Below are 14328 nucleotides of genomic sequence, written 5' to 3' on the forward strand. Positions count from 1 at the left end.
TTCTACATTGACAGACGCGTAATAGCGGCAGTTTCAGTAAATTACTCACGCCTACTAATTGTAGAAACGGATAGCCCTCAATGAATTCGTTGTTGCATCACTACATTCACGGAAAAGCCACTTCCTTTGTTTCCCATCGCTTCATTACACGCCAGAAGTGTTGTGTTTAAAAAACAAAAAGCAATTTAGTTTCATCCTTAGCTAATCCACGTCTAAGCAAAGATTGCTACAAGGTATCAATCGTTTACCAAATACCGCAAAATTAATCTGCATCTTCGAAATCAACCCGCTTTCCGGACACAGCTGAAATGTTGTCATGAACGAAACTTTATTTTTCTCTCTTTTGCGTGAAGAATGTATCTGCATACTCTGGATGAAAATTTGCACAGATATTCGATCGAGCTTTCCACGTCCTACGCGGAAGGAAAAGAAAAAGGAAGTATTACCTTTTAAGTGTCTTCTGTTACTCGGCGTCGAATGTCGAACGTGCTGATTGATGTTCGTTCTTGCAGTTCACTGACGTCCTGTTTGATCGTCGCGCACAACACACACGAGTGCATCCAGCTCTCTTAGAACATCTGACAGTCTGAGCTGTGGTCCTTCAGTTGCTCGGCGACAGACGACCGCGCGTGACAATGCTGCCGTATTTGCTAGCACAAAGGGCCCTCCTGGAAGGATGGAAAGTAAAGTGTGGCTTGCATTGCGGCTGCAAAAAGCACTCATTCCGCAGATCTCATTCGCGGTTTCAACAGCCGAGAAAGAGGGCTCGTTGGAGACGGAGAGGAGGGCCCGGAGGCGGCAACCCGGACTTGGCCCGCCATCTTCCGGAGGGAACGGTAAATTAACTCCAGCAGCGGCCGGCGCCGCGAGCCGTATGGTGGTGCTCGCACAAAATGCATCGCTTTTCTCGGCAGAGGAGCGTTGTTGCGACTATCTGCCATCTAACTCGACAGCCAATAGCTCTCTTGTAAGGAGACAGGTACATGGACGGCCACCATTCTGTTCGCCGATTGCGAAAACGTCAGGAGCTCTCGTTACATCTCGATAGCGCGAGGCACTACAAATTCTCGCCTGTGGCGCGACGAAAGCATACTTACCTGGCGTAGGGGATACCGTGATCATGAAGGCGGTTCCTCCGGGGTGAGGCTCTTCCATTGCACTTCGGTCGAGCTGACCCCCGCGATTACTCCAAATGTGAGTAACTCGGGCGCATAATTTTTGGTAGTCGGGACTTGCGTTCGCGCTGTCCCGGTGTTCATTTCAATTACAAACGCAGTATTGTGTGATAGCAGTCGGTAACTTGTGCGTCTGAGCGCTCGGCCAGCAACGTGTTTGGCAAGGGACTGCCAAACGCAGCAGCACTCGCGCTAGGCGCGTACCACGCGTCTGCGTCGACCTGGCGTCAAACCCAGAGCCAGAGCACACTGTCTGTTCGATAAGCGCGGGGGACGCGCACCAGTAGTAGCAGTAGCAGCGGCAGCCGCGAGATGGCACAAGCGGTCTAACTCTGGTACGACACCCCCATTAATGGTCGAACGGCGACTTTTGGCTTTCTCTGTGCATCGGGGGAATGCGCGCCAAACGCAATTGGACGGCGCGGCATTCCCTGCACGCACGGCGACCGCGGTGGCGCGAGCCGGCGTACACGAGGCGTCGCCCAGCCGAACGCTGTGTCGCCTGTGGCCAGGTACATGAGGGGCCGGAAGCAAGCGTCTGCTGCACTTGAGGAGCTTGCGGGGATGTGAAATGACGTGGCCAACTGTACCGAAAACGGGGAGGAGAAATTCTGGGCAACAGCCACTTGTGCTCCCAGGCGGCCACACTGACAAGGGCCAGCGTCGCTTAAATTCGGTGATGGGACGAGAACCGCGGTAGGCTGTTTATTAGGCCACGACAGTGAGCGTTTACTTTCTGTAAGGAATGTCTTGTTGTGTTTCATGTGACAACTTTGCAGGCGACCGGGGGGAAAAAAAAAAGGATTGGAAATGAGCAGTTACAACACGGGGAGGACGGAAACCGGCCAAGGGCAATTCCAAACTTCGGCTTGGTGAGCGCAGAAAATTTCTTTCTTTCGTGGTAGCTGAGTGAGACAAGGGCGCCTGTACTCGGGGCTCTCAGGGAAAGTAGAAAACGCAATGTTATCAGGTGTTTTTCTTGCAAGAAATCGAGTCAAAAAGTCTGTGTTACGCACGTCTTTAACAGGTTGGGAACTTCAAATCTGTTTATGGCTACTTTACAAGCTCGCTATTCGTCTTCCAAAGTATTAAAAGTACACCATACCTCCTTGGAGTGAGAACAGATAGGTTTCGAATGGAGTGGAAATAACATAAAACTCTTCTTTCTCTCTCTCTCTCTCTCTATAACAAGTGTAATTAAAAACACAATTTCTCCCTACTCACTGACAAAATATCCGAACACTGCCTACTGTAACACACATGGTTCTACATTGACAGACGCGTAATAGCGGCAGTTTCAGTAAATTACTCACGCCTACTAATTGCAGAAACGGATAGCCCTCAATGAATTCGTTGTTGCATCACTACATTCACGGAAAAGCCACTTCCTTTGTTTCCCATCGCTTCATTACACGCCAGAAGTGTTGTGTTTAAAAAACAAAAAGCAATTTAGTTTCATCCTTAGCTAATCCACGTCTAAGCAAAGATTGCTACAAGGTATCAATCGTTTACCAAATACCGCAAAATTAATCTGCATCTTCGAAATCAACCCGCTTTCCGGACACAGCTGAAATGTTGTCATGAACGAAACTTTATTTTTCTCTCTTTTGCGTGAAGAATGTATCTGCATACTCTGGATGAAAATTTGCACAGATATTCGATCGAGCTTTCCACGTCCTACGCGGAAGGAAAAGAAAAAGGAAGTATTACCTTTTAAGTGTCTTCTGTTACTCGGCGTCGAATGTCGAACGTGCTGATTGATGTTCGTTCTTGCAGTTCACTGACGTCCTGTTTGATCGTCGCGCACAACACACACGAGTGCATCCAGCTCTCTTAGAACATCTGACAGTCTGAGCTGTGGTCCTTCAGTTGCTCGGCGACAGACGACCGCGCGTGACAATGCTGCCGTATTTGCTAGCACAAAGGGCCCTCCTGGAAGGATGGAAAGTAAAGTGTGGCTTGCATTGCGGCTGCAAAAAGCACTCATTCCGCAGATCTCATTCGCGGTTTCAACAGCCGAGAAAGAGGGCTCGTTGGAGACGGAGAGGAGGGCCCGGAGGCGGCAACCCGGACTTGGCCCGCCATCTTCCGGAGGGAACGGTAAATTAACTCCAGCAGCGGCCGGCGCCGCGAGCCGTATGGTGGTGCTCGCACAAAATGCATCGCTTTTCTCGGCAGAGGAGCGTTGTTGCGACTATCTGCCATCTAACTCGACAGCCAATAGCTCTCTTGTAAGGAGACAGGTACATGGACGGCCACCATTCTGTTCGCCGATTGCGAAAACGTCAGGAGCTCTCGTTACATCTCGATAGCGCGAGGCACTACAAATTCTCGCCTGTGGCGCGACGAAAGCATACTTACCTGGCGTAGGGGATACCGTGATCATGAAGGCGGTTCCTCCGGGGTGAGGCTCTTCCATTGCACTTCGGTCGAGCTGACCCCCGCGATTACTCCAAATGTGAGTAACTCGGGCGCATAATTTTTGGTAGTCGGGACTTGCGTTCGCGCTGTCCCGGTGTTCATTTCAATTACAAACGCAGTATTGTGTGATAGCAGTCGGTAACTTGTGCGTCTGAGCGCTCGGCCAGCAACGTGTTTGGCAAGGGACTGCCAAACGCAGCAGCACTCGCGCTAGGCGCGTACCACGCGTCTGCGTCGACCTGGCGTCAAACCCAGAGCCAGAGCACACTGTCTGTTCGATAAGCGCGGGGGACGCGCACCAGTAGTAGCAGTAGCAGCGGCAGCCGCGAGATGGCACAAGCGGTCTAACTCTGGTACGACACCCCCATTAATGGTCGAACGGCGACTTTTGGCTTTCTCTGTGCATCGGGGGAATGCGCGCCAAACGCAATTGGACGGCGCGGCATTCCCTGCACGCACGGCGACCGCGGTGGCGCGAGCCGGCGTACACGAGGCGTCGCCCAGCCGAACGCTGTGTCGCCTGTGGCCAGGTACATGAGGGGCCGGAAGCAAGCGTCTGCTGCACTTGAGGAGCTTGCGGGGATGTGAAATGACGTGGCCAACTGTACCGAAAACGGGGAGGAGAAATTCTGGGCAACAGCCACTTGTGCTCCCAGGCGGCCACACTGACAAGGGCCAGCGTCGCTTAAATTCGGTGATGGGACGAGAACCGCGGTAGGCTGTTTATTAGGCCACGACAGTGAGCGTTTACTTTCTGTAAGGAATGTCTTGTTGTGTTTCATGTGACAACTTTGCAGGCGACCGGGGGGAAAAAAAAAAGGATTGGAAATGAGCAGTTACAACACGGGGAGGACGGAAACCGGCCAAGGGCAATTCCAAACTTCGGCTTGGTGAGCGCAGAAAATTTCTTTCTTTCGTGGTAGCTGAGTGAGACAAGGGCGCCTGTACTCGGGGCTCTCAGGGAAAGTAGAAAACGCAATGTTATCAGGTGTTTTTCTTGCAAGAAATCGAGTCAAAAAGTCTGTGTTACGCACGTCTTTAACAGGTTGGGAACTTCAAATCTGTTTATGGCTACTTTACAAGCTCGCTATTCGTCTTCCAAAGTATTAAAAGTACACCATACCTCCTTGGAGTGAGAACAGATAGGTTTCGAATGGAGTGGAAATAACATAAAACTCTTCTCTCTCTCTCTCTATAACAAGTGTAAGTAAAAACACAATTTCTCCCTACTCACTGACAAAATATCCGAACACTGCCTACTGTAACACACATGGTTCTACATTGACAGACGCGTAATAGCGGCAGTTTCAGTAAATTACTCACGCCTACTAATTGCAGAAACGGATAGCCCTCAATGAATTCGTTGTTGCATCACTACATTCACGGAAAAGCCACTTCCTTTGTTTCCCATCGCTTCATTACACGCCAGAAGTGTTGTGTTTAAAAAACAAAAAGCAATTTAGTTTCATCCTTAGCTAATCCACGTCTAAGCAAAGATTGCTACAAGGTATCAATCGTTTACCAAATACCGCAAAATTAATCTGCATCTTCGAAATCAACCCGCTTTCCGGACACAGCTGAAATGTTGTCATGAACGAAACTTTATTTTTCTCTCTTTTGCGTGAAGAATGTATCTGCATACTCTGGATGAAAATTTGCACAGATATTCGATCGAGCTTTCCACGTCCTACGCGGAAGGAAAAGAAAAAGGAAGTATTACCTTTTAAGTGTCTTCTGTTACTCGGCGTCGAATGTCGAACGTGCTGATTGATGTTCGTTCTTGCAGTTCACTGACGTCCTGTTTGATCGTCGCGCACAACACACACGAGTGCATCCAGCTCTCTTAGAACATCTGACAGTCTGAGCTGTGGTCCTTCAGTTGCTCGGCGACAGACGACCGCGCGTGACAATGCTGCCGTATTTGCTAGCACAAAGGGCCCTCCTGGAAGGATGGAAAGTAAAGTGTGGCTTGCATTGCGGCTGCAAAAAGCACTCATTCCGCAGATCTCATTCGCGGTTTCAACAGCCGAGAAAGAGGGCTCGTTGGAGACGGAGAGGAGGGCCCGGAGGCGGCAACCCGGACTTGGCCCGCCATCTTCCGGAGGGAACGGTAAATTAACTCCAGCAGCGGCCGGCGCCGCGAGCCGTATGGTGGTGCTCGCACAAAATGCATCGCTTTTCTCGGCAGAGGAGCGTTGTTGCGACTATCTGCCATCTAACTCGACAGCCAATAGCTCTCTTGTAAGGAGACAGGTACATGGACGGCCACCATTCTGTTCGCCGATTGCGAAAACGTCAGGAGCTCTCGTTACATCTCGATAGCGCGAGGCACTACAAATTCTCGCCTGTGGCGCGACGAAAGCATACTTACCTGGCGTAGGGGATACCGTGATCATGAAGGCGGTTCCTCCGGGGTGAGGCTCTTCCATTGCACTTCGGTCGAGCTGACCCCCGCGATTACTCCAAATGTGAGTAACTCGGGCGCATAATTTTTGGTAGTCGGGACTTGCGTTCGCGCTGTCCCGGTGTTCATTTCAATTACAAACGCAGTATTGTGTGATAGCAGTCGGTAACTTGTGCGTCTGAGCGCTCGGCCAGCAACGTGTTTGGCAACGGACTGCCAAACGCAGCAGCACTCGCGCTAGGCGCGTACCACGCGTCTGCGTCGACCTGGCGTCAAACCCAGAGCCAGAGCACACTGTCTGTTCGATAAGCGCGGGGGACGCGCACCAGTAGTAGCAGTAGCAGCGGCAGCCGCGAGATGGCACAAGCGGTCTAACTCTGGTACGACACCCCCATTAATGGTCGAACGGCGACTTTTGGCTTTCTCTGTGCATCGGGGGAATGCGCGCCAAACGCAATTGGACGGCGCGGCATTCCCTGCACGCACGGCGACCGCGGTGGCGCGAGCCGGCGTACACGAGGCGTCGCCCAGCCGAACGCTGTGTCGCCTGTGGCCAGGTACATGAGGGGCCGGAAGCAAGCGTCTGCTGCACTTGAGGAGCTTGCGGGGATGTGAAATGACGTGGCCAACTGTACCGAAAACGGGGAGGAGAAATTCTGGGCAACAGCCACTTGTGCTCCCAGGCGGCCACACTGACAAGGGCCAGCGTCGCTTAAATTCGGTGATGGGACGAGAACCGCGGTAGGCTGTTTATTAGGCCACGACAGTGAGCGTTTACTTTCTGTAAGGAATGTCTTGTTGTGTTTCATGTGACAACTTTGCAGGCGACCGGGGGGAAAAAAAAAAGGATTGGAAATGAGCAGTTACAACACGGGGAGGACGGAAACCGGCCAAGGGCAATTCCAAACTTCGGCTTGGTGAGCGCAGAAAATTTCTTTCTTTCGTGGTAGCTGAGTGAGACAAGGGCGCCTGTACTCGGGGCTCTCAGGGAAAGTAGAAAACGCAATGTTATCAGGTGTTTTTCTTGCAAGAAATCGAGTCAAAAAGTCTGTGTTACGCACGTCTTTAACAGGTTGGGAACTTCAAATCTGTTTATGGCTACTTTACAAGCTCGCTATTCGTCTTCCAAAGTATTAAAAGTACACCATACCTCCTTGGAGTGAGAACAGATAGGTTTCGAATGGAGTGGAAATAACATAAAACTCTTCTTTCTCTCTCTCTCTCTCTCTATAACAAGTGTAATTAAAAACACAATTTCTCCCTACTCACTGACAAAATATCCGAACACTGCCTACTGTAACACACATGGTTCTACATTGACAGACGCGTAATAGCGGCAGTTTCAGTAAATTACTCACGCCTACTAATTGCAGAAACGGATAGCCCTCAATGAATTCGTTGTTGCATCACTACATTCACGGAAAAGCCACTTCCTTTGTTTCCCATCGCTTCATTACACGCCAGAAGTGTTGTGTTTAAAAAACAAAAAGCAATTTAGTTTCATCCTTAGCTAATCCACGTCTAAGCAAAGATTGCTACAAGGTATCAATCGTTTACCAAATACCGCAAAATTAATCTGCATCTTCGAAATCAACCCGCTTTCCGGACACAGCTGAAATGTTGTCATGAACGAAACTTTATTTTTCTCTCTTTTGCGTGAAGAATGTATCTGCATACTCTGGATGAAAATTTGCACAGATATTCGATCGAGCTTTCCACGTCCTACGCGGAAGGAAAAGAAAAAGGAAGTATTACCTTTTAAGTGTCTTCTGTTACTCGGCGTCGAATGTCGAACGTGCTGATTGATGTTCGTTCTTGCAGTTCACTGACGTCCTGTTTGATCGTCGCGCACAACACACACGAGTGCATCCAGCTCTCTTAGAACATCTGACAGTCTGAGCTGTGGTCCTTCAGTTGCTCGGCGACAGACGACCGCGCGTGACAATGCTGCCGTATTTGCTAGCACAAAGGGCCCTCCTGGAAGGATGGAAAGTAAAGTGTGGCTTGCATTGCGGCTGCAAAAAGCACTCATTCCGCAGATCTCATTCGCGGTTTCAACAGCCGAGAAAGAGGGCTCGTTGGAGACGGAGAGGAGGGCCCGGAGGCGGCAACCCGGACTTGGCCCGCCATCTTCCGGAGGGAACGGTAAATTAACTCCAGCAGCGGCCGGCGCCGCGAGCCGTATGGTGGTGCTCGCACAAAATGCATCGCTTTTCTCGGCAGAGGAGCGTTGTTGCGACTATCTGCCATCTAACTCGACAGCCAATAGCTCTCTTGTAAGGAGACAGGTACATGGACGGCCACCATTCTGTTCGCCGATTGCGAAAACGTCAGGAGCTCTCGTTACATCTCGATAGCGCGAGGCACTACAAATTCTCGCCTGTGGCGCGACGAAAGCATACTTACCTGGCGTAGGGGATACCGTGATCATGAAGGCGGTTCCTCCGGGGTGAGGCTCTTCCATTGCACTTCGGTCGAGCTGACCCCCGCGATTACTCCAAATGTGAGTAACTCGGGCGCATAATTTTTGGTAGTCGGGACTTGCGTTCGCGCTGTCCCGGTGTTCATTTCAATTACAAACGCAGTATTGTGTGATAGCAGTCGGTAACTTGTGCGTCTGAGCGCTCGGCCAGCAACGTGTTTGGCAACGGACTGCCAAACGCAGCAGCACTCGCGCTAGGCGCGTACCACGCGTCTGCGTCGACCTGGCGTCAAACCCAGAGCCAGAGCACACTGTCTGTTCGATAAGCGCGGGGGACGCGCACCAGTAGTAGCAGTAGCAGCGGCAGCCGCGAGATGGCACAAGCGGTCTAACTCTGGTACGACACCCCCATTAATGGTCGAACGGCGACTTTTGGCTTTCTCTGTGCATCGGGGGAATGCGCGCCAAACGCAATTGGACGGCGCGGCATTCCCTGCACGCACGGCGACCGCGGTGGCGCGAGCCGGCGTACACGAGGCGTCGCCCAGCCGAACGCTGTGTCGCCTGTGGCCAGGTACATGAGGGGCCGGAAGCAAGCGTCTGCTGCACTTGAGGAGCTTGCGGGGATGTGAAATGACGTGGCCAACTGTACCGAAAACGGGGAGGAGAAATTCTGGGCAACAGCCACTTGTGCTCCCAGGCGGCCACACTGACAAGGGCCAGCGTCGCTTAAATTCGGTGATGGGACGAGAACCGCGGTAGGCTGTTTATTAGGCCACGACAGTGAGCGTTTACTTTCTGTAAGGAATGTCTTGTTGTGTTTCATGTGACAACTTTGCAGGCGACCGGGAAAAAAAAAAAAAAGAGGGATTGGAAATGAGCAGTTACAACACGGGGAGGACGGAAACCGGCCAAGGGCAATTCCAAACTTCGGCTTGGTGAGCGCAGAAAATTTCTTTCTTTCGTGGTAGCTGAGTGAGACAAGGGCGCCTGTACTCGGGGCTCTCAGGGAAAGTAGAAAACGCAATGTTATCAGGTGTTTTTCTTGCAAGAAATCGAGTCAAAAAGTCTGTGTTACGCACGTCTTCTGTAACAGGTTGGGAACTTCAAATCTGTTTATGGCTACTTTACAAGCTCGCTATTCGTCTTCCAAAGTATTAAAAGTACACCATACCTCCTTGGAGTGAGAACAGATAGGTTTCGAATGGAGTGGAAATAACATAAAACTCTTCTCTCTCTCTCTCTATAACAAGTGTAAGTAAAAACACAATTTCTCCCTACTCACTGACAAAATATCCGAACACTGCCTACTGTAACACACATGGTTCTACATTGACAGACGCGTAATAGCGGCAGTTTCAGTAAATTACTCACGCCTACTAATTGCAGAAACGGATAGCCCTCAATGAATTCGTTGTTGCATCACTACATTCACGGAAAAGCCACTTCCTTTGTTTCCCATCGCTTCATTACACGCCAGAAGTGTTGTGTTTAAAAAACAAAAAGCAATTTAGTTTCATCCTTAGCTAATCCACGTCTAAGCAAAGATTGCTACAAGGTATCAATCGTTTACCAAATACCGCAAAATTAATCTGCATCTTCGAAATCAACCCGCTTTCCGGACACAGCTGAAATGTTGTCATGAACGAAACTTTATTTTTGTCTCTTTTGCGTGAAGAATGTATCTGCATACTCTGGATGAAAATTTGCACAGATATTCGATCGAGCTTTCCACGTCCTACGCGGAAGGAAAAGAAAAAGGAAGTATTACCTTTTAAGTGTCTTCTGTTACTCGGCGTCGAATGTCGAACGTGCTGATTGATGTTCGTTCTTGCAGTTCACTGACGTCCTGTTTGATCGTCGCGCACAACACACACGAGTGCATCCAGCTCTCTTAGAACATCTGACAGTCTGAGCTGTGGTCCTTCAGTTGCTCGGCGACAGACGACCGCGCGTGACAATGCTGCCGTATTTGCTAGCACAAAGGGCCCTCCTGGAAGGATGGAAAGTAAAGTGTGGCTTGCATTGCGGCTGCAAAAAGCACTCATTCCGCAGATCTCATTCGCGGTTTCAACAGCCGAGAAAGAGGGCTCGTTGGAGACGGAGAGGAGGGCCCGGAGGCGGCAACCCGGACTTGGCCCGCCATCTTCCGGAGGGAACGGTAAATTAACTCCAGCAGCGGCCGGCGCCGCGAGCCGTATGGTGGTGCTCGCACAAAATGCATCGCTTTTCTCGGCAGAGGAGCGTTGTTGCGACTATCTGCCATCTAACTCGACAGCCAATAGCTCTCTTGTAAGGAGACAGGTACATGGACGGCCACCATTCTGTTCGCCGATTGCGAAAACGTCAGGAGCTCTCGTTACATCTCGATAGCGCGAGGCACTACAAATTCTCGCCTGTGGCGCGACGAAAGCATACTTACCTGGCGTAGGGGATACCGTGATCATGAAGGCGGTTCCTCCGGGGTGAGGCTCTTCCATTGCACTTCGGTCGAGCTGACCCCCGCGATTACTCCAAATGTGAGTAACTCGGGCGCATAATTTTTGGTAGTCGGGACTTGCGTTCGCGCTGTCCCGGTGTTCATTTCAATTACAAACGCAGTATTGTGTGATAGCAGTCGGTAACTTGTGCGTCTGAGCGCTCGGCCAGCAACGTGTTTGGCAAGGGACTGCCAAACGCAGCAGCACTCGCGCTAGGCGCGTACCACGCGTCTGCGTCGACCTGGCGTCAAACCCAGAGCCAGAGCACACTGTCTGTTCGATAAGCGCGGGGGACGCGCACCAGTAGTAGCAGTAGCAGCGGCAGCCGCGAGATGGCACAAGCGGTCTAACTCTGGTACGACACCCCCATTAATGGTCGAACGGCGACTTTTGGCTTTCTCTGTGCATCGGGGGAATGCGCGCCAAACGCAATTGGACGGCGCGGCATTCCCTGCACGCACGGCGACCGCGGTGGCGCGAGCCGGCGTACACGAGGCGTCGCCCAGCCGAACGCTGTGTCGCCTGTGGCCAGGTACATGAGGGGCCGGAAGCAAGCGTCTGCTGCACTTGAGGAGCTTGCGGGGATGTGAAATGACGTGGCCAACTGTACCGAAAACGGGGAGGAGAAATTCTGGGCAACAGCCACTTGTGCTCCCAGGCGGCCACACTGACAAGGGCCAGCGTCGCTTAAATTCGGTGATGGGACGAGAACCGCGGTAGGCTGTTTATTAGGCCACGACAGTGAGCGTTTACTTTCTGTAAGGAATGTCTTGTTGTGTTTCATGTGACAACTTTGCAGGCGACCGGGAAAAAAAAAAAAAGAGGGATTGGAAATGAGCAGTTACAACACGGGGAGGACGGAAACCGGCCAAGGGCAATTCCAAACTTCGGCTTGGTGAGCGCAGAAAATTTCTTTCTTTCGTGGTAGCTGAGTGAGACAAGGGCGCCTGTACTCGGGGCTCTCAGGGAAAGTAGAAAACGCAATGTTATCAGGTGTTTTTCTTGCAAGAAATCGAGTCAAAAAGTCTGTGTTACGCACGTCTTCTGTAACAGGTTGGGAACTTCAAATCTGTTTATGGCTACTTTACAAGCTCGCTATTCGTCTTCCAAAGTATTAAAAGTACACCATACCTCCTTGGAGTGAGAACAGATAGGTTTCGAATGGAGTGGAAATAACATAAAACTCTTCTCTCTCTCTCTCTATAACAAGTGTAAGTAAAAACACAATTTCTCCCTACTCACTGACAAAATATCCGAACACTGCCTACTGTAACACACATGGTTCTACATTGACAGACGCGTAATAGCGGCAGTTTCAGTAAATTACTCACGCCTACTAATTGCAGAAACGGATAGCCCTCAATGAATTCGTTGTTGCATCACTACATTCACGGAAAAGCCACTTCCTTTGTTTCCCATCGCTTCATTACACGCCAGAAGTGTTGTGTTTAAAAAACAAAAAGCAATTTAGTTTCATCCTTAGCTAATCCACGTCTAAGCAAAGATTGCTACAAGGTATCAATCGTTTACCAAATACCGCAAAATTAATCTGCATCTTCGAAATCAACCCGCTTTCCGGACACAGCTGAAATGTTGTCATGAACGAAACTTTATTTTTCTCTCTTTTGCGTGAAGAATGTATCTGCATACTCTGGATGAAAATTTGCACAGATATTCGATCGAGCTTTCCACGTCCTACGCGGAAGGAAAAGAAAAAGGAAGTATTACCTTTTAAGTGTCTTCTGTTACTCGGCGTCGAATGTCGAACGTGCTGATTGATGTTCGTTCTTGCAGTTCACTGACGTCCTGTTTGATCGTCGCGCACAACACACACGAGTGCATCCAGCTCTCTTAGAACATCTGACAGTCTGAGCTGTGGTCCTTCAGTTGCTCGGCGACAGACGACCGCGCGTGACAATGCTGCCGTATTTGCTAGCACAAAGGGCCCTCCTGGAAGGATGGAAAGTAAAGTGTGGCTTGCATTGCGGCTGCAAAAAGCACTCATTCCGCAGATCTCATTCGCGGTTTCAACAGCCGAGAAAGAGGGCTCGTTGGAGACGGAGAGGAGGGCCCGGAGGCGGCAACCCGGACTTGGCCCGCCATCTTCCGGAGGGAACGGTAAATTAACTCCAGCAGCGGCCGGCGCCGCGAGCCGTATGGTGGTGCTCGCACAAAATGCATCGCTTTTCTCGGCAGAGGAGCGTTGTTGCGACTATCTGCCATCTAACTCGACAGCCAATAGCTCTCTTGTAAGGAGACAGGTACATGGACGGCCACCATTCTGTTCGCCGATTGCGAAAACGTCAGGAGCTCTCGTTACATCTCGATAGCGCGAGGCACTACAAATTCTCGCCTGTGGCGCGACGAAAGCATACTTACCTGGCGTAGGGGATACCGTGATCATGAAGGCGGTTCCTCCGGGGTGAGGCTCTTCCATTGCACTTCGGTCGAGCTGACCCCCGCGATTACTCCAAATGTGAGTAACTCGGGCGCATAATTTTTGGTAGTCGGGACTTGCGTTCGCGCTGTCCCGGTGTTCATTTCAATTACAAACGCAGTATTGTGTGATAGCAGTCGGTAACTTGTGCGTCTGAGCGCTCGGCCAGCAACGTGTTTGGCAAGGGACTGCCAAACGCAGCAGCACTCGCGCTAGGCGCGTACCACGCGTCTGCGTCGACCTGGCGTCAAACCCAGAGCCAGAGCACACTGTCTGTTCGATAAGCGCGGGGGACGCGCACCAGTAGTAGCAGTAGCAGCGGCAGCCGCGAGATGGCACAAGCGGTCTAACTCTGGTACGACACCCCCATTAATGGTCGAACGGCGACTTTTGGCTTTCTCTGTGCATCGGGGGAATGCGCGCCAAACGCAATTGGACGGCGCGGCATTCCCTGCACGCACGGCGACCGCGGTGGCGCGAGCCGGCGTACACGAGGCGTCGCCCAGCCGAACGCTGTGTCGCCTGTGGCCAGGTACATGAGGGGCCGGAAGCAAGCGTCTGCTGCACTTGAGGAGCTTGCGGGGATGTGAAATGACGTGGCCAACTGTACCGAAAACGGGGAGGAGAAATTCTGGGCAACAGCCACTTGTGCTCCCAGGCGGCCACACTGACAAGGGCCAGCGTCGCTTAAATTCGGTGATGGGACGAGAACCGCGGTAGGCTGTTTATTAGGCCACGACAGTGAGCGTTTACTTTCTGTAAGGAATGTCTTGTTGTGTTTCATGTGACAACTTTGCAGGCGACCGGGGGGAAAAAAAAAAGGATTGGAAATGAGCAGTTACAACACGGGGAGGACGGAAACCGGCCAAGGGCAATTCCAAACTTCGGCTTGGTGAGCGCAGAAAATTTCTTTCTTTCGTGGTAGCTGAGTGAGACAAGGGCGCCTGTACTCGGGGCTCTCAGGGAAAGTAGAAAACGCAATGTTATCA

At 51.1% G+C, this 14328-nt stretch overlaps 6 non-coding genes across 6 annotated transcripts; all 6 read left to right on the forward strand.

The window, feature by feature from the left end:
* The first annotated feature begins 1089 nt into the window (after positions 1-1089).
* On the forward strand, positions 1090-1252 carry LOC126237649 (U1 spliceosomal RNA). Its single transcript, XR_007545128.1, has one exon. It is a non-coding gene; the product is annotated as a U1 spliceosomal RNA (small nuclear RNA).
* Positions 1253-3528: 2276 nt separating this feature from the next.
* On the forward strand, positions 3529-3691 carry LOC126237650 (U1 spliceosomal RNA). Its single transcript, XR_007545129.1, has one exon. It is a non-coding gene; the product is annotated as a U1 spliceosomal RNA (small nuclear RNA).
* Positions 3692-5959: 2268 nt separating this feature from the next.
* On the forward strand, positions 5960-6122 carry LOC126237652 (U1 spliceosomal RNA). Its single transcript, XR_007545130.1, has one exon. It is a non-coding gene; the product is annotated as a U1 spliceosomal RNA (small nuclear RNA).
* Positions 6123-8398: 2276 nt separating this feature from the next.
* LOC126237653 (U1 spliceosomal RNA) lies at positions 8399-8561 on the forward strand. Its single transcript, XR_007545131.1, has one exon. It is a non-coding gene; the product is annotated as a U1 spliceosomal RNA (small nuclear RNA).
* A 2275-nt stretch (positions 8562-10836) lies between these two features.
* On the forward strand, positions 10837-10999 carry LOC126237654 (U1 spliceosomal RNA). The gene has a single exon (XR_007545132.1). It is a non-coding gene; the product is annotated as a U1 spliceosomal RNA (small nuclear RNA).
* A 2274-nt stretch (positions 11000-13273) lies between these two features.
* Positions 13274-13436, forward strand: LOC126237655 (U1 spliceosomal RNA). Its single transcript, XR_007545133.1, has one exon. It is a non-coding gene; the product is annotated as a U1 spliceosomal RNA (small nuclear RNA).
* Positions 13437-14328: the final 892 nt, after the last annotated feature.

This window comes from Schistocerca nitens, chromosome 2 (genome assembly GCF_023898315.1).
Source record: "Schistocerca nitens isolate TAMUIC-IGC-003100 chromosome 2, iqSchNite1.1, whole genome shotgun sequence".
Classification (NCBI taxonomy): Eukaryota; Metazoa; Arthropoda; class Insecta; order Orthoptera; family Acrididae; genus Schistocerca; species Schistocerca nitens.